Source organism: Aulonocara sp. 'chitande type north' Nkhata Bay, linkage group LG19 (genome assembly GCF_057382095.1).
Source record: "Aulonocara sp. 'chitande type north' Nkhata Bay isolate Kocher_YH1m ecotype deep benthic linkage group LG19, A_spYH_male_GT1.1, whole genome shotgun sequence".
NCBI classification, from domain to species: Eukaryota; Metazoa; Chordata; class Actinopteri; order Cichliformes; family Cichlidae; genus Aulonocara; species Aulonocara sp. 'chitande type north' Nkhata Bay.
In genome coordinates, this window is record NC_141362.1 from 29,843,603 (window position 1) to 29,859,860 (window position 16,258).

Below are 16,258 nucleotides of genomic sequence, written 5' to 3' on the forward strand. Positions count from 1 at the left end.
TTGCTCCAGATCAAAAATAAAAGAAAATTTAGTCTTTTGCAGATTTCCTTTTGAAAGTAGTTTCACTTCTGGTACAGTTAGAGGCCAGCAAGTTCACTGCAGGAGGATCTACATTATAGTTTTTCAGCTCCATCCCCCGAAGGAAGAGTTTACCCTTTGCAACAACTAGGCCATATAAAAATACCTGCTGGGCAACACAAAAACTGTGATGGTTTGGCTGGAAAGCAAACTCTTGGAAGAGGTAATGATACGGTAGTTATAAATGATAATTACAAATGTGCCATCTTGTTAAGCTGTCATTGCCTGTGAAGCTTGTAACCTAAAATCCTGTTCTGTCATGCAGCGCCTCTCCCTCCACACTCAGTGCTGTTTGTACCTGTCCTCTATGAGAGGGTCTTTTTACATCAAGCTGGCACATCCCTCGCAGCCTGCATTCAACCCAGACCCAGATAGTTCAAACTGAGGCCCTGTAATCACAAACTCCCTGCAATGTTTATGACCCAGTGAATCAGGAGCATGGACAGATTTACCCATAGGCCTCTGAGGGGCTGTTCCCAGCATCTCTGACAAGAACAGACACAACCCCCTGCTAATGACAGCTGAACCAAGCCTTAGTGATGTATGGCTCCTCAGAACAGCACCACCTTATTCATTCTAATGCAGCAAATTCCCTCACAAATTTAGCAGTAATTGATGAATGTAATATTTAGACTGAGCAGAACACAGGGCTTAACATAATGTCTACGTGATATCAGAAGAAGTGGCCTTCTCAAGCAGAGTTCTAGCAGCCTAGTTCTCGCCACCTGTTATGAGAGCAGTCCCACATGGTGCTTTTTGGCTGGTTGATGTTCGCACTAGACACTAGTGAGACTCTCTTCTCAGAAGCATCGGACAGTAACAGACACTTTTCCTGATCGATGCTCATTCGCCGAAACACAAGGGAACTGGAAGCACTTTCCCTTCTTTTCCCTCTTTTTTACCATCTCCTCTTTTCCCTTCCTCCTCTCTGTTTATCTCATCCTTATGTCTCCGTGGGTTCTTTCCATTAGCCACTCTGCCTGCTTTCCAGTCTGCAGGAGTCTCCTTTTAAATCACACTATGGAGTGACTATAGCCTGAGGGTCTTGAGGGACTTCATCATCATCATATCCATCTTCCACCTGGAGAACGGGAATCAAATGCCCTTGGAAAAAACTCATTACTGTAGTATTCCTCTGTGGTTCTAAATTGTGATAGGAGGCATTGCGAATTTCTTATCAAGTTTCCAAAAGAGCAGAGAGACACGGAGAGATGCTTACCATGTCTGCTAGATTAATCTGGGCTGGGCTGATCCCGGCAAGTGACAGAGACGGGCGTCTCCAAGACACCGAGCACTGAAGCTCAGAATACAAACGCTGAGAGACTCTCAGTGAGCTACAATATGGCAATGTTTACACTTGCTCCAAGCCATGTAATAGAAAGCCTGCCCTGCATAATCAGTTTCTTTCTGGAAGTTTAATTTAATTCCCTGTAGTGTGTATCACCTGAGAAAATTAGAATCCAAACAAGCAGAACAAACTATAGAGGAATTTTGCTCCCTTGATGAAATACATCCGTGCTGAACTTCACTGCTGCAATGAACAGAATGATTACTAAAGTAGACAAAGTTTATTATGTAAATATTAATAGTTTTGCAAGCAATGCAAATAAGAAATGCTCTAAATGTGACTGCAAACGAAGTCTTCTAAATAAATTTTTGGATAATTTATTCATTGTTTTTGACTGTGCGCAGCCTTTGTCAAAGTAAAGTAGCAGCAGACACAGTAGATATGACATGTGCTGCAGAAATAAATGGAGATTATGTACCTGTCCGGTGTACTGGGACATGTGAGATAACCATTTCTGCATGCAGTGCATAGAGTATGTCCGTGTAATTAGCTACTCAAATTCTCAAACTGCCCATTATGGATATCTGAGCAGCAGAAGGTCAGAGAGGTACAATGTAGTCCACTCAAAAATCCTAATGAGTGCTGTTTGGAACAGGCAAATTGTATTCGTGCATGCCAATCAGTGCTACAGCACGAGTGCCTCTCGTCCCTTCTTCTGTCAGCATCTGAGCCGTGCGTCCAGCTGAAGGCAATTTAGTCTCCAGTGCTTCTAATTTTCCACAGGGTGCATGTTCATCTCGGAGCACAGCCAGCCCCTCTCTGTCTTTCATTTACCTGGCATTATTCAGTAGTTTGCATTTCCTGTTCCCATGACCCCTGGACTGTCTTCAATGTGTCATCTGACATTATGGCCTTCAGAATTTAATTTCTAGAGAACAGAGCATCCTGACAGTTGTGTTCGCATATCCTGTGAGGTCATGTTGTGGGGATAATAATCAGTCTTTATGGATAAAACTGGTCATCAATTAAAGAGTCTTTAAAGAGTGAGAAAAAGAGTTTCGCTGTGATTTTACTACTTAAATGGTAAATGACAGTGAAAACAGTTAAGCAGACGAGGCTATAAATAAATCGGTACCGAGAGCACAAAATAAACCTGTGGAAAACTGTTACCATTTAAATTGTGACTATTTTCAGGTAAAGATATGGTCATTTTGAAATCAATGGCAACAATATGTCTCCAAAATATTGCGCCAATATCAAGTTTACCACTGTGTAGCATCGCATCCTCTTTTAACTTAGTCCATAAACATCTGGGAACTCAAGAGACCAGATGCTGGACTTTTGAGAGAGTAGTGCTGGCCGACTTATATTTCTTGTCTGAAATATAAGTCTAGCTGCTCAACAGTCCTCAATCTTCTGTGTTGTATTTTTCATTTTATGATGTGCAAAATGTATTCATTTGGTGTCTAGACTGCAGACAAGCTACTCTTTCACTATGAAATCATACTGCTGTAAAAGCTGCAGTGTGAATTTCAGCTTTGGCATTGCTGAAATACACAAGGCCTTTCCTGATAATCCTGATGGCACCTGGATGGAAGCTCTAAAACATGCGTATAGCTTTCAGCACTCATGGTGCAAGCTGCAAATACCATAGGACCTCCATACTATCAGAGATGCAGGCTTTTGAACTGAATGCCGATAATAAGCTGGTTCCTCTTCTCCTTAGTCAGATGGATGCAGAATCCATCCATCCATTCGCTTATCCTTTTCAGGGTCGCGGGGGGCGCTGGAGCCTATCCCAGCTGTCATAAGGCGAGAGGCAGGGTACACCCTGGACAGGTCGCCAGTCTGTCGCAGGGCCAACACACAGGGACAGACAACCATTCGCACTCACATTCACACCTAGTGACAATTTGGATTATCCAATTAACCTATCCCCACAAGCTGCATGTCTTTGGACGGTGGGAGGAAGCCGGAGTACCCGGAGGGAACCCACGCAAACACGGGGAGAACATGCAAACTCCACACAGAAAGACCCCGGCCTGATGGTGGAATTGAACTCAGGACCTTCTTGCTGTGCGGCAACAGTGCTAACCACCGTGCCACCGTGCTGCACAATCCATATTTTCCAAAATACAATTTAAAATTCATCTGACCACAGAACAGTTTTCCACTCTGCCTCAGTCCATTTAAATTACCTTTGGCCCACAGACGCTAGCAGGCTCCCTGTATCATGTTCACAAATGACTTATTCCTTGCATGGTGAGTGAATGAATGGATGTATGCTTACTCCATTACTTAGCAACAGAAATGAATATGAACTTTTCCTAAAGCCTTACAAATTTACTCTTTTTTTGTTTTTACCCACCTGGAAACACCCTCAAAAAAAACAACAATAATATGCAGTATGTCTTAATTGATCTAACTACTTGACTGATGTAAAATCTAATTGTTTGGTAAAATTAGTTAGCACTGCATTTACACACTGTTTACCATTTCATTAAACACACTGCAGCCATAGAGAATACATTTACAGTGAAACTCAAATGGCTGCATGCATTATAATTTCTGTGCCGCCTGTTTACCTCTCAGGGGAAATCAGCAGGGAGAAAACAAGCACAATAATCTGTCAATAATTGTGGATAATTTACAGCTAAACTAAGCACGTTAAAACTATTTACTCCTATCCATTACAAACTATTTGTTATGTGGAAGCTATCTCCGTAATTGGACCCAGCATCTAATCGATGCGTTTTCTGACCATCTGCCCATTAGTCAACATGCAACAACAGTACCAGCCATCGCAAATTTGCAGGACTGTCAATACATGTTGCTAAAATGATATTTACTGTATTTCAATAAGCATCAATTCTAACTCTGCTGATACAGTGTATTGATTTGTGTAAGATTTGCTGAATATTAAAAGCCTTTTTTCAGGTGTGTGGATGTTGTCCTTTGACCACAACCTCGATTGCTATATGACATTTGCCTGAGGAAAATTCTGTGGTTTAAGATTCAGGAAAGCGCTGCTGGCAAATCATTCCTCTGAATCACATTATGGAAGTCCTTCCCACGAGAACCTGGTGCACACTGTCATTCAGGATGCTCAGGTGTTGCTCCACTATCATTAGTGGTCAGTGTTTCTGGGAAGAACAACCCAGGCAGTGAGGGAATGCAGGAATAGCGGTGAACTAAAGGCCTGCTGTTTGGAATGGCTCGTGGTTTCCACCTCTTGGGTAATAGCTATGGATGGCTATGTAATCAACACTCTTTGTTATGTGCTGTGACTTGGCTGCTGTGCAGTGATACGATAGGGGTTGGAGAGAGATTATGCTGCCAGTACAAATCTGGACCATAGTCAGGTTGAAGGAAACCCAGAGGAAAAAACAAGTTAATTGTATGAAAGCGTCGGACGACACGAGGAAAAACTTGATCTGCATTTGAAGGGTTAGGGAGCATATTTGCAAGCAGGAAAGCCAAATCAGTTTATGTTTTTAGGTAAGTTCTTTGAACCACAAGCAAAGAAAAAAAGAAAAAATGCACAGGTGACCCAGAAATCTGAGTGCAAACTGATTAAAACACTAGTATAAACCAGATCATTAATTAAAAATGTAAAAGGCTGAATTCATGTTGAGGCATCTCGCATTTCTCTGCCAAAATATTATAAATATTATCATGAAACTGAGGGAGGGAAAAAAAACAAGTATGCATTGGGGCACTGAGTGCAAATGCAACTATTTTCCTCTGACAGATTTATTAGAGGGCACGCACTCGTAATGAAACAGAGAAGCTGCTTTTGTTTATTTACACTATGATTTACAGTTTGGCAACTACTTTTTCCAAAACTGCCTGAAACAACTTCTCATTCATTTCATCACATAACTTACAACATGATGATTTATAATGGGCCAGGTCATTATGACGATGACATTATGACGCTTATTCTAATATCAGTGATTTCTAAGGAAGGATTCTCCTATTATCTATTGCCTCAGTCACACTGCTGTCATGCTGGACAGAATGCTGCGCCAAAGACAATCTTTAAGTATTATAAATTTCTTTCTTGTTTGTGATATATGCATTGTGTTTAAAGCTTAAGAAAAGATGTATTTGGCTCATGTAGACTATGATTCTTTGTATAAATGTCTGAATAAGAATTTAATTTTGAGAGTTTTGAGTCCTACGCAATTCAAGCAATCAAATGAAAAAATAAGTCATGTTTCATTAGGGCTCAACAGAAATGCAAACACTCTCTCAGGTCTGTGCTCCTGTTCATGTCAAGTACAAACAGAAGTTTAGACCTGACTATAACACATCTAATGACAGCAATTACTGTATATAGTTGTTGCTCCTTAGTATGGAGACCTAAAGGGGGACAGCACCTGGGAGTCCCTGCTTGTGACAAAGCTAAAATTATGCAGTTTTATGTGGAAATAGTGTGTTAGTAGTAGAAAATATTTTGGTCGTATTAATACTTGGGTACTAATTCAACTTAGTTTGGCAAAAAATAACTGTAAAGTTAGTGGTGGAGCAAAGAGCATAAGTTCACTTGAATACTGGATGGTGAGCTCTGCATTAGAGGGAGAACGTACGAGCTTCCTGGTTTGCCCTCTCTCTGAAATCTGCAGTTATGAGCCCCGTGTGTCCTCCCCTCCCTACTGGATTTAAAGAAGTTTAGCAGAAATATGAGAGCAGTGGAAAAGAAACTGTAAACTTCATATTTTTTAGTACTAAATTATGAATTATGCATTAACCCTAAGTCTTGTGTTAATATACTTCCAGGCTGTAGACAGAACTGCAAAATTAGAAAGCATTCACCAGAAACAAAAAATCGACAATACAACTAATTGAAAGGAAAAAATGCTTCTGTTCCAAATAATAGGTTTGGTTTGGGTACACTGCAATTATATGCAACACAATCAATGCAAAGTAGCAACAGTGCACACACGCTCAAAAAAAAGAAAAAAAATCTTCACCATTAATAGACATTAAGCAATAATTTTGAGTAAAATGCAGCTGAAATTAAAATAAAAAGGTTTATTTGTTCAGATAATTAATCATGTGAAAATGTGATTGGTATAATCTGTACCAAGTATATTTAATTAGACCAAATTCCATTAAATTTAATATTTTGCACTGTAACATAACAACATTACATGGACAATTTACATGTAATCAAATTACTTAAAGTAGACATAATTTTTTTAGTGGACTAACAGCAATGTAACTGTATGTGCTATGGCAAACCTTCCAATAAATGTTACAATCAAATAAAGGACATTCAAAACTTCCCCTCTAGGAATATTACAAAGCTTGTTCAAATATCTAAATGTCAGCCGCGCACAAACACTTTCTAATTATGCTCTGCACAATCTGCAGCTGTGGGTTGGGGGTCAAACACGATTTGTCAAGCCTTCAATCCCCACTGGAATTCGATTATACCATACAAAGAAAATTCACAGACGCATCACAGAGTTAAAAAATCTAGTCATGCAACAATTAGCAAAGATTTCAATATCATTTTCAAGTGAAAAACACTAAATAACCTTGTAGTTATCTTCAAATTGTTTATCTGCAAAATTAAGCAGTGGCCCTGAAGATAAAAGCCCATTTGTGATAGCAGCAGGGAGAGTTCAACTGCCCATTATTCCCATAATCATCTCATGTGCGGTGGTGATGATGATGATGATGATGACAACTACGACTGCTGGCTGCCTGTCATCATTGCTTCCACCGCCACATGTCATTATTGTCACACCAGATGATGGGTCATTTGTGCCACACTGGTGCAACAGGCATTGCTGGACCTTTTCTGACCTGTCTCCTAATTACACCCTCAGGACACGGGATGAGCCGATCGTGCACCAAGAAAGAGGAGTCTGAATCAATGCTGCCCAACAGGGGATCTTCTGTCTGCTTGCCAGTGACATATTTTGCTGCTGTTGTTCTCCAGCAGACAAAACATACAAAATCTCAGGAAAAACACGAGAAGCTCTCAAACAGCTCCGAGACACACTTCAGACCTTGAAAGAGCTTGTGTGACTTGAGGTGCTGGGCTTCATAAGAGGTTAGCAGTGTGTTTGTGACTTTGTGTCCGCTGGTGCGGTGTCTGAGGGGGCTAATGCAGATAAGGTCTTTTTAGATGTGTTTCCGCAGGCTAATTGCTCCGCTTATTAGCATACACACCAACCCCTGTGCCCAGTCTGGGAGAGAGAAGTCCCTGCCCAATTATTACAGCTACCGCTATGGTGGCAGCATGTACTCCCAGCAGCCTGGTTAATGCTAGTGGTAACAGTTTGGTGGTATAGTCAACAGCTGACTGTCTGCTCTTCATGCAGACTTGTGAAACAAGAAGCCAAACAGGGAACTAAATGTTTACAAAAAGCAAAATTAAAATCTTGCAAAACTACACAGGAGTCCATGTAAGATTGATTTACGTTGAATTTTCAATTTAATTCAATTCAATTCACATTTAATCATACAACACCAAATCACAACAACAGCTTTGCCAGTGCGCTTTGTATTATAAGGTAAAGACCCTACAATAATATAAGTAAAAATCCAAGCAATCAGACACCCCTGTTAACAAACTCTTGGCAACAGTGGGAAGGAAAAACTTCCCTTTAACAGGAAGAAACTTCCAGCAGAACCATGCTCAGGGAGAGGCAGCCATCTGCGGTGTGGGGAGGGAGCCAGGACAAAAATGCTGTGGCAGAGAGTCAGAGTTTAATAATAACTAATGATTAAGTGCTAAGTGGTGTATAAACAGACAGAGAGTGAAAAGTGGTGAGTGAAGAAGAAAACTCGGTGCATCATATAAAGTCCCCCAGCAGCCTAGTCCTTAGTTGTAACATAACTAAGGGATAGCTCAGGGCAACCTGATCCAGCCCCAACTATGCTTTATCAAAAAGGCACATTTTAAGCCTAATCTTAGAAGTATATAGTAGAGTGTTTGCCACCTAAATCCAAACAGGGAGCTGGTCCAACAGAATACGGGCTTAAAAGTTGAAGGTGCTGTTTCCTATTCTAATTTTAAATACCTCAGGAACTACAAGTAATGCACCAGTCTGAGGGAAATGTGCTTTACTGGGGTGATATGGTACCAAGGCATCGTCAAGATAAGATGGGGCCTAATTATTCAAGACCTTGCATGTGAGGAAAAGGATTTTAAATTTGCGTCTAGATTTAAGAGGGAGCTAATGAGGAGTAGCTAATATGGGATAACTATGCTCTCTCTTTCTTGTCAGTACTCTTGCTGAAGCATTGTGGATCAACTGAAGTTGAGCCTAGAAGTAATGAATAGATGAACTATTTTTTCAGCGTAACTCTGAGACACATTGCTTCAAATTACAGAGATATTGCGCAAATGCAAAAAAAAAAGCAGTCTTACATATTTGTTTAACATGTACACTGAAGGACATATCCTGGACAAAAATGACTCCAAGATTTCTCACAGTGTTTCTGGATGAACACCATGTTTTGAAGATTTATACGGCCGAGTACAACAACCTCAGTTTTATCTGAATTTACAGGCAGCAAATTAGAGGTCATCTGGGACCTTTGAGTGTTTAGGACTTCTTCTGTCTTTAAGATATTGATGCTACATTCACAAAGGATTCATCTTACATGTGTCCATTATTTATGTTAACACTGTGTCTATAAGTACAGTGAATGTTGCATACTAACTGACAAAGACATGAAAGTGTTTCCTACAGTCAACAGTTGTTTGCAGCTTTGCAGCAAACTGACATTTTTTCCGTTTTTGCCATCCATTTACAAAGTTTCAGTAAAACATCTTGTACACATGCAGCACTGCTTTGTGTTATACTGTTCTTCTTACATTTTTACAAATCATGAACAAATATACATCCCAGATGTCAGCCTACAAAAACAATGCAGACATGTTTTCCTTATTTGCGGTCACACTGCAGCTACGTGTAAAAGTCTGTTGGAGAAGTGTGTTATTCTGAGTTTAAAGACTCTGCAGGGGAAGATATTTCAGTGCTGCGATCCATAGAGTAAACAGTTTATTCACTCCAAGCACCAGTTCAGTTGGTTACAGAGAAGAAGAGGATTCAGAGGAGATACCACAAGTTGATACTTAAAGATATTTCATTACACTGTCAGAGGCAAGGTTAAATCAAAGCAGGTCCTTAATAATGTGTTTGTAGGGCAGCGATATCTGACCAAAGGTTAAATGGGGGTTTAAAGTACAGTATACTAATCTGTATGTGGCTATTTATTGGCTTTAGAGGAAAATACAGACTAACATAAAATGCAGTCGATACACAGGATAGTGTGATCCAGGGAGAAAATACTTTGACCTTTCTATTTCTTACCTTTTTCTTTCACTCTCTCACTCCTGTTCTCCTAAGGCTGCTCAAGGTTCTGGTCCTGTGCCAGATCAGATATGAGTGAGTGTTTCTCATGTTTCTCCTGAAGACATGCTCAACATACAAATTATTCAGCACCCTTGTCCCCCTTACCAACCCACCCGAAAGTCCTTTGTCAGAAGGATCATTGAGCTGAAGGGCATGGGTAATAATAAGTCTGTGCAAGCACATTCTTGGGAAGCAACCCGGGCCAAGAACAACAGGACAGGCTTGCCTGCGTTACTGCTGTCATGTTAACAGCAGCTCCATAAAGTTCTTTTCTTGTGCATAATACCATTTGACATCTTAATCCATATGACTGTAAGCGAAGCTGAAATTATATACTTTATATCAAGGTGTAAATGTCAAGGTGTAAAGTTGTTTTTGTGTGGTTTACAAAGCCGACAACACAAAAAATGTGATGTTGCACACGTTACTTACTGTAAAACCTTTCAGTATCTTGGTTACTGTGTGTTTGCTTCAAATGACATGCTATGTTAGGAATATCCTGCTTGAGCTTCATGGTTTAAATAACTAACTGATTAACACTTTTTCTAACAACACATTTTTTGTGATGTAAGCCAGGAGAAAGAAAGTCAGTAGCAACTACCAGCTTATAGAAATAACTTATGTTATATTGCTTTGTACCAAACCCAGCTAACTTTAAATCTCTTTCACATTTTAAGAAGATTGTTGTAGAAAAAAATGTCCCACCTAACACTTGTCATTCTGAACCATATAGCTAAGATCGCAATCATTTAAAGCACAATATATCTCACGTTGCACAACTGGAATATTACAGGTCTATGCCAGGACAATTTACAGCCTCCACACCTCTCTATCCTTCAGCTCCTTTTCATTTATCTGTTTCAATATCCTGTATCCTGATGAGTCTGGGAAAAAGTGGTGACCTGACGTTTAAATCCCAGACAAGTCCATTATGGTAAGACAGCACAAAGTGCTGATAGAAAACAGAGATACAACTTAAAGGACAAAGACCATATATGGCCACCTGGCTTTATGATCCAGTAAGACTATCGTTGTTATTGTGTACTGTTTGTGTAGATTATATCTGAAAGTATGTGTTTGTACTGTGCTGTCTGTGCCACAGGGGTCAGTGGAATATACCATACAGAGAGTTATGGTCACCTTCAATGTACTGCTTTCATTTCCCAAAGCAGCCAGATCTTTCCCAGTGGACCAAATCCTGCCAGATAACAGGAGACAGCTCCATTTCATCCCCACAGACAAGATAGCTCCACGGTGGGGAGATTATACCAAGGAAGAGGTTGGTGGCCCTATCTATAGACTTTGGGGATCTTTGTAGTAGTGTCTGGTTTACCAGACCTCACCCGATGTCTTTTTTTTCTAACAGCAACAATAAAAGCAGAATAGAGTTTTTAAAATGTGAATATGCATGTATATAAAAAATAAAGCAAATTTTTTATATACAGTAAAGACAAATACAATCATATTCACAATAATCCCTGTGACAAATGCATGCATTTTATTTTGATACAGTCTAGCACGACTGTTGTAATATAAAGAAAGTATAAGATAATTCCTATCTTACAAAAAAACATACAATTAAAAAGCAAAAATTAGTAGTTTAATTTGTATGATAATGCATTATGGGCATGTTTTCAGGATGTACTTTATGTCATCCAAGAGCTAAAGCAGATATCTGTCCCTTTAAAATAATGAATTAAATGCTTATATTCACCCTCATTAACTCTGGTTTTGCAGAGCTCATAAAAGGCCATATAGTGCAGGAGCTTTGTACTCTGTTTCGCATATTCATTAGTTTCAAATTCTAACAATAAAACTGACCTTGAAGTCACTGACCTATGGGCTTGTAACCATGAAGCAATTTCGAACGTGCTCTTAAAGTGAATAGCAAATTAGCAGTAAAAGGTATACAAGCTCATGAAAAACATCCACTGAATACTTAGAGTTTTAGCAGGGCTATTTGAAGACGCTGTTACAAGGCACTTTGATACATTTTGTGGGGCATCATCTAGGTCCCCATCATCTGGAGGAAGACAACTGTAAGTTCAGAAATGACAAGAAAAGCTCATGAAATCAGGTAAAAACAAGCAACAACACTGATTTTATGGTTGATACCTCACACTGTTATTGGAAATGCAACATGTTTTTTTTCCTACAATGAACTAAAACAACACTTACACAGGTTTATCAGTATATTAGCTTCACCTGGGCAATTTAATGTAATCCAATCCAACAACACTTCAACCTGCACTAATGTTCAGCTTTACCTACAGTGTCAGTGAGAGGCTGATTTGACTCCATGGTTATTTTTTAGACCACTGATTATATTTGTCAGAAACATTATATTTGATATGCAGAAATGGAAGCAGCAACAACATGTCCCTGGTTATGTACTGGCTGCTGGCAAAGACTGATCTTGACACACAGTGTTTTTCCCACCTATTTAAATCTGCAGTTATTAGAAATAGAAAAGAGACCAGACTGCTGGTGTGGAGCATTCAGATGCATGTTAACACAATCTGCCCAAGAGCGAACGCCCTAGCAAATTCACCTCAAGGTCAGACTTCAAAAACTCAAGAGCTAGATGTCAGACTCTACAGGCATCACTCAGCATGTTAAATGTTAAAGTTCATGGTGATACAATTAGAAAAAAACTGAACAAGTATGGCTTGTTTGGAAGGGTTGCCAGGAGAAAGCCTCTAAAAAAACAAAGCAAAATAAAAAAAACAATGGTAGCACACATCAGCACAAACACCTCAAACCAAATGACAAACACAGTGATAGGGGGGGCGATGATTTGGGCTTGTTTTGCACCGACAGGACCTGGGCGCCTTGCAGTCACTGTGTCGACCATGATCTCCTCTGTATACCAAAGTATTCTACAGTAATGTGTCTGACAATTCAAGCATGGCCAAAATCATGTCATGCCGCAGGACAATTAACCCAAGAACAGCAGCAAATCTACAGCAGAAGGGCTGAAAAAGAAAAGAATCAAGGTTTCCAGTAAAAGTCCAGTCAAATGGTCAGTCAGATGAATGCTTGCTATCTCCAATGACCTGCAGCATTGCTGCAAAGAAGAGTGACCCAAAATTCCTCAATGCTAAGGGAGACCGAAGTAATACGTTATATAGAAAACGATTACTTCAAACTTCTGCCACTAATAGTTGTTCGACAAGCTGCTAAATCACGGGACTGCATAGAGGGATTTACAAAGGAGCAAGTGTTTTTCTTAATTTAAACAAATTACATTTATTAAACACTTAGATTTAAGCAGAGTGTGACACTTCAGGCTTCCTGGATTATATTTCTTGTGTCACCTACACCTTCAACAGGTCTCCAAATGTTCACACCCTATGCTGGAAGTAGTTTTTAAAGCAAATAATTATCGATGATCAGACCATTTTCTGCAATAACAGAACAGTTCTGCAACATTAATTTAATTTAATCATAATTAATTTTTACATCTTAGTTGTGAGTTGCCGTCATCAAAGTTTTTGAAGAATTATTTCATGTTCATTCTTTCAAAAGTGTATAGAAAAAATGTTCACTGGTCTCTTGCCCCATGGTTCAACATCAACTAGAATTCAACTTTTAGTGGTACAAATGATACCTCATTGAGTTGTTAAGTCATTGTTGTGCTGGTTCTATAAAATGTGATGGACAAAAAGTTCAATACTTCAAAGAAAACCCAGCTGCTCCTTCTTTTCAAGTCATGGGACAATGAACACCCACAACTATAGCAAAGCCAGATTTTCCATCACTTCAAAGAATATTAAACTGACACTCCTTTAAAGGAGACCTAGCCTCGGGCAAGCCTTACAAAAAATTAAGCGAGGCCTTCAGGCAAAATGCGATGGTTATGGCTTGTTTTTGTCCTCAAAAGTCCCCAGAATGTAAATAAAAATAATAAAAATAAATAGATAACCATTATCATGTCACACGTGTTATCTTTTAGATTGTGTGTCAGAGAAGAGAGGATGGGTTGATATTCTTTACTGGAGCCTGCTTGATATGTAAAAGACTCAAAAAAAAAACTGCGTGAGTCATATTTGTGGTTTGGGTATCAAGCTGACCTGTGCAGCCTGATAATGTTTTGTCCTGTGCTCAAATGCCTGCAACAACTACATCCACAAACATCCACACACGTATATTTAGATAGTGATCACTGAGGTAGAGATGAAAATAAACGTACAAACTCAAAGTTAATTCAGTGAATTAATTAAAATCTGTGACCATTAGTAATAGTAAAATGTCCTGATCCAGTTAATTTCATATTTATAGCAGTGTTAATTATTCATAAGAAGGAAAAAGGGGCATCTTCTATATTTGCTCTTCAACGCAATGACCAGCAAGAACAGCAGCATTCAACACAGCCTGAGGGGCTTTTATTAAAAACATGCTCGAGCTGATTACTGGGATAATTGTACAGTGTCCTGTCAATCATTATCTTGCTTTCCATTGTACATATTCCATTTGCAGAGATAACAATATCTCACTACCCCCAAAAGCACTGTAAAGTGGGTTTTATGGATGAAATCTCTGCACCATACAGGTATAATTGCAAGCTCTAATCCCACATTAAACCACTCAAATTGCATAATGTAATTTGTTCCTTTTCTTTGAGATCCATTTTTACAGGAAAAAAAGTGCCATAAAAGCACTCTGCCTCATAGAATGCAGAGCTTTTACAATGTGCACAGGGAAAAAAACGGTACAAAAATGCTCTGTGATCCCAATTCTGACAATTTGCAAAAAGGGAAATGGATAGTTATTCGAGCAAGCAAAAGTGGTGATTTTTAAAAAGATGACAAGAAACGTCAAAAGCCTCACATGCTGCATAGTGAATGTTCACTCTGAGCTAAATGCTGCGCTCATAATTGCAGCCAATTATATCCCTCCTTAGTGCTTGTTTGATTCAAGGAAGAGCATGTGTTGATCTTTAGCTAGCCACATGGAACATGACAAACTATTAGAGGAGCCGATGCTTAGAACATTCCAAAGTCTTACTGAAATGAAGTACAGCAAGAGGTGTAAGTACTTTCTTGTCTCTTCTACTCTCTCAATTTTCCTGAGAAAGCCTAGAGGGCAGATCTTATCAGCCACTGGGGAACTCTTCCTTTATAGCTGATGTTTTATCACAGCAGAGAGTAATCTCTACAGAGTACTATGGCACTCTCTTATTCAGCAGGGAAAGCAAAGTACAGCAGTGATCAGCATTCCCAGCTTAAGACAGCACTTTACTGTTGAGGGCAAGCAGCTCACTTCAAGGGCCAGCCTCAGTGTGGTTACTCAATATGCCTTAACTAGGTGGCATGATCTTTGCACTTGTGTGCAAGATGTCTTGCAAGCATCAATGGAAAAGATGGTAGAAAGATGGAATGTCATTTTAAATCGAATTTTACAAAAAAGATTTCAAAAGCTACACAGTACACTAGTAAAGTACACTACAACTGAGCTTATACATGACAAAAAATACACACTTTCATGTACAAATTTGATATGTTAAGCCATTAAAAGCCAATCGATATTTTGCCAAAGCGCAGCACAGAGTTAACGTCCATACATCTTGCCTGAGATAGTCAACCATAAGGGAAAAAGATGATTTGGCAATGAGTAAAATCATAAAGGTTACCAGACACTTGATTTGATCAAGGCAATTAGTTTACATTTGAGACATTTGAGATGACATACGTCAAAGAAACTGTCCCTTCTGGTGCGGTCGGTTGCTTTAAACCTGCACGATGCCTTCTCCTGGGCCAAGTCATCACCTCCAGTAAAGGTCATGGGCGACCATGATGGATGGGCACTGCTGTGGATTTAATTTAAAATAAAGAGCAATAAACACAGGGCTCATGCTAAAGGCACAGGGCATGATGAAGGATCCATTAGTTAAGCAAAGGTCGCAGGCTCCTCCCCTGACAGTGGCTGTCACCAGGGCATCACAAGCAGTGGCAGGGGACGTGGGGCCAAAGAGGGTCACATGGCAACTCCACAGAGGCTCCTCTGTGTCAGAGCTCTCCCGGCTATCAGCTGACAATGACCTCAAAGGTTTCTAAGAATTGCACCCATTTTTGTTATGAATGAGTAACAGTGGGGTTCATTTTAAATGTCACTTCACACGCATGTGGTCATTGTATTGTTAACATTATATTCAAAGTATACTTGAATCGTCTTGTCAGTTTCAAAATAACAAAAACACTTGGATCAGGTGTCCCCTGTAATTTTAAGTATCTTATGGTTACAGAGAGCAAAAAGCATTTTCAAGCTGCATAAATAAAATAATTCTCTGAATATTAATCAGAGTGTTTTCTCTCATTTAAAAGTTCTGACCCTAAATTAGGACTTATTTCAACAGATCTACTACAAAACGCACAAAATCACAGGAAGTACACAAAGTTTGAACATGCAAAACCAGCATCCACTTTCGATACAAACTTAAAAAGGCAGCCTGTTTGACCAGGATGGACGCTGAAATGAGTTTTAGACTCGCATGTTTTTGGCTGAAAACATT

General features: G+C 39.5%; 1 protein-coding gene across 1 annotated transcript in view; it reads right to left on the reverse strand.

Annotated features, from left to right (window-relative positions):
• lg19h14orf180 (linkage group 19 C14orf180 homolog) overlaps positions 1 to 15,521 on the reverse strand; it is a 92,174-nt gene extending 76,653 nt beyond the window's left edge. Inside the window, exon 1 of the mRNA XM_086273817.1 lies at positions 15,439 to 15,521. The gene's annotated coding sequence lies outside the window, so the exon portion shown is untranslated. The remainder of the gene's footprint in view (positions 1 to 15,438) is intronic.
• Between the last annotated feature and the right edge of the window lie 737 nt (positions 15,522 to 16,258).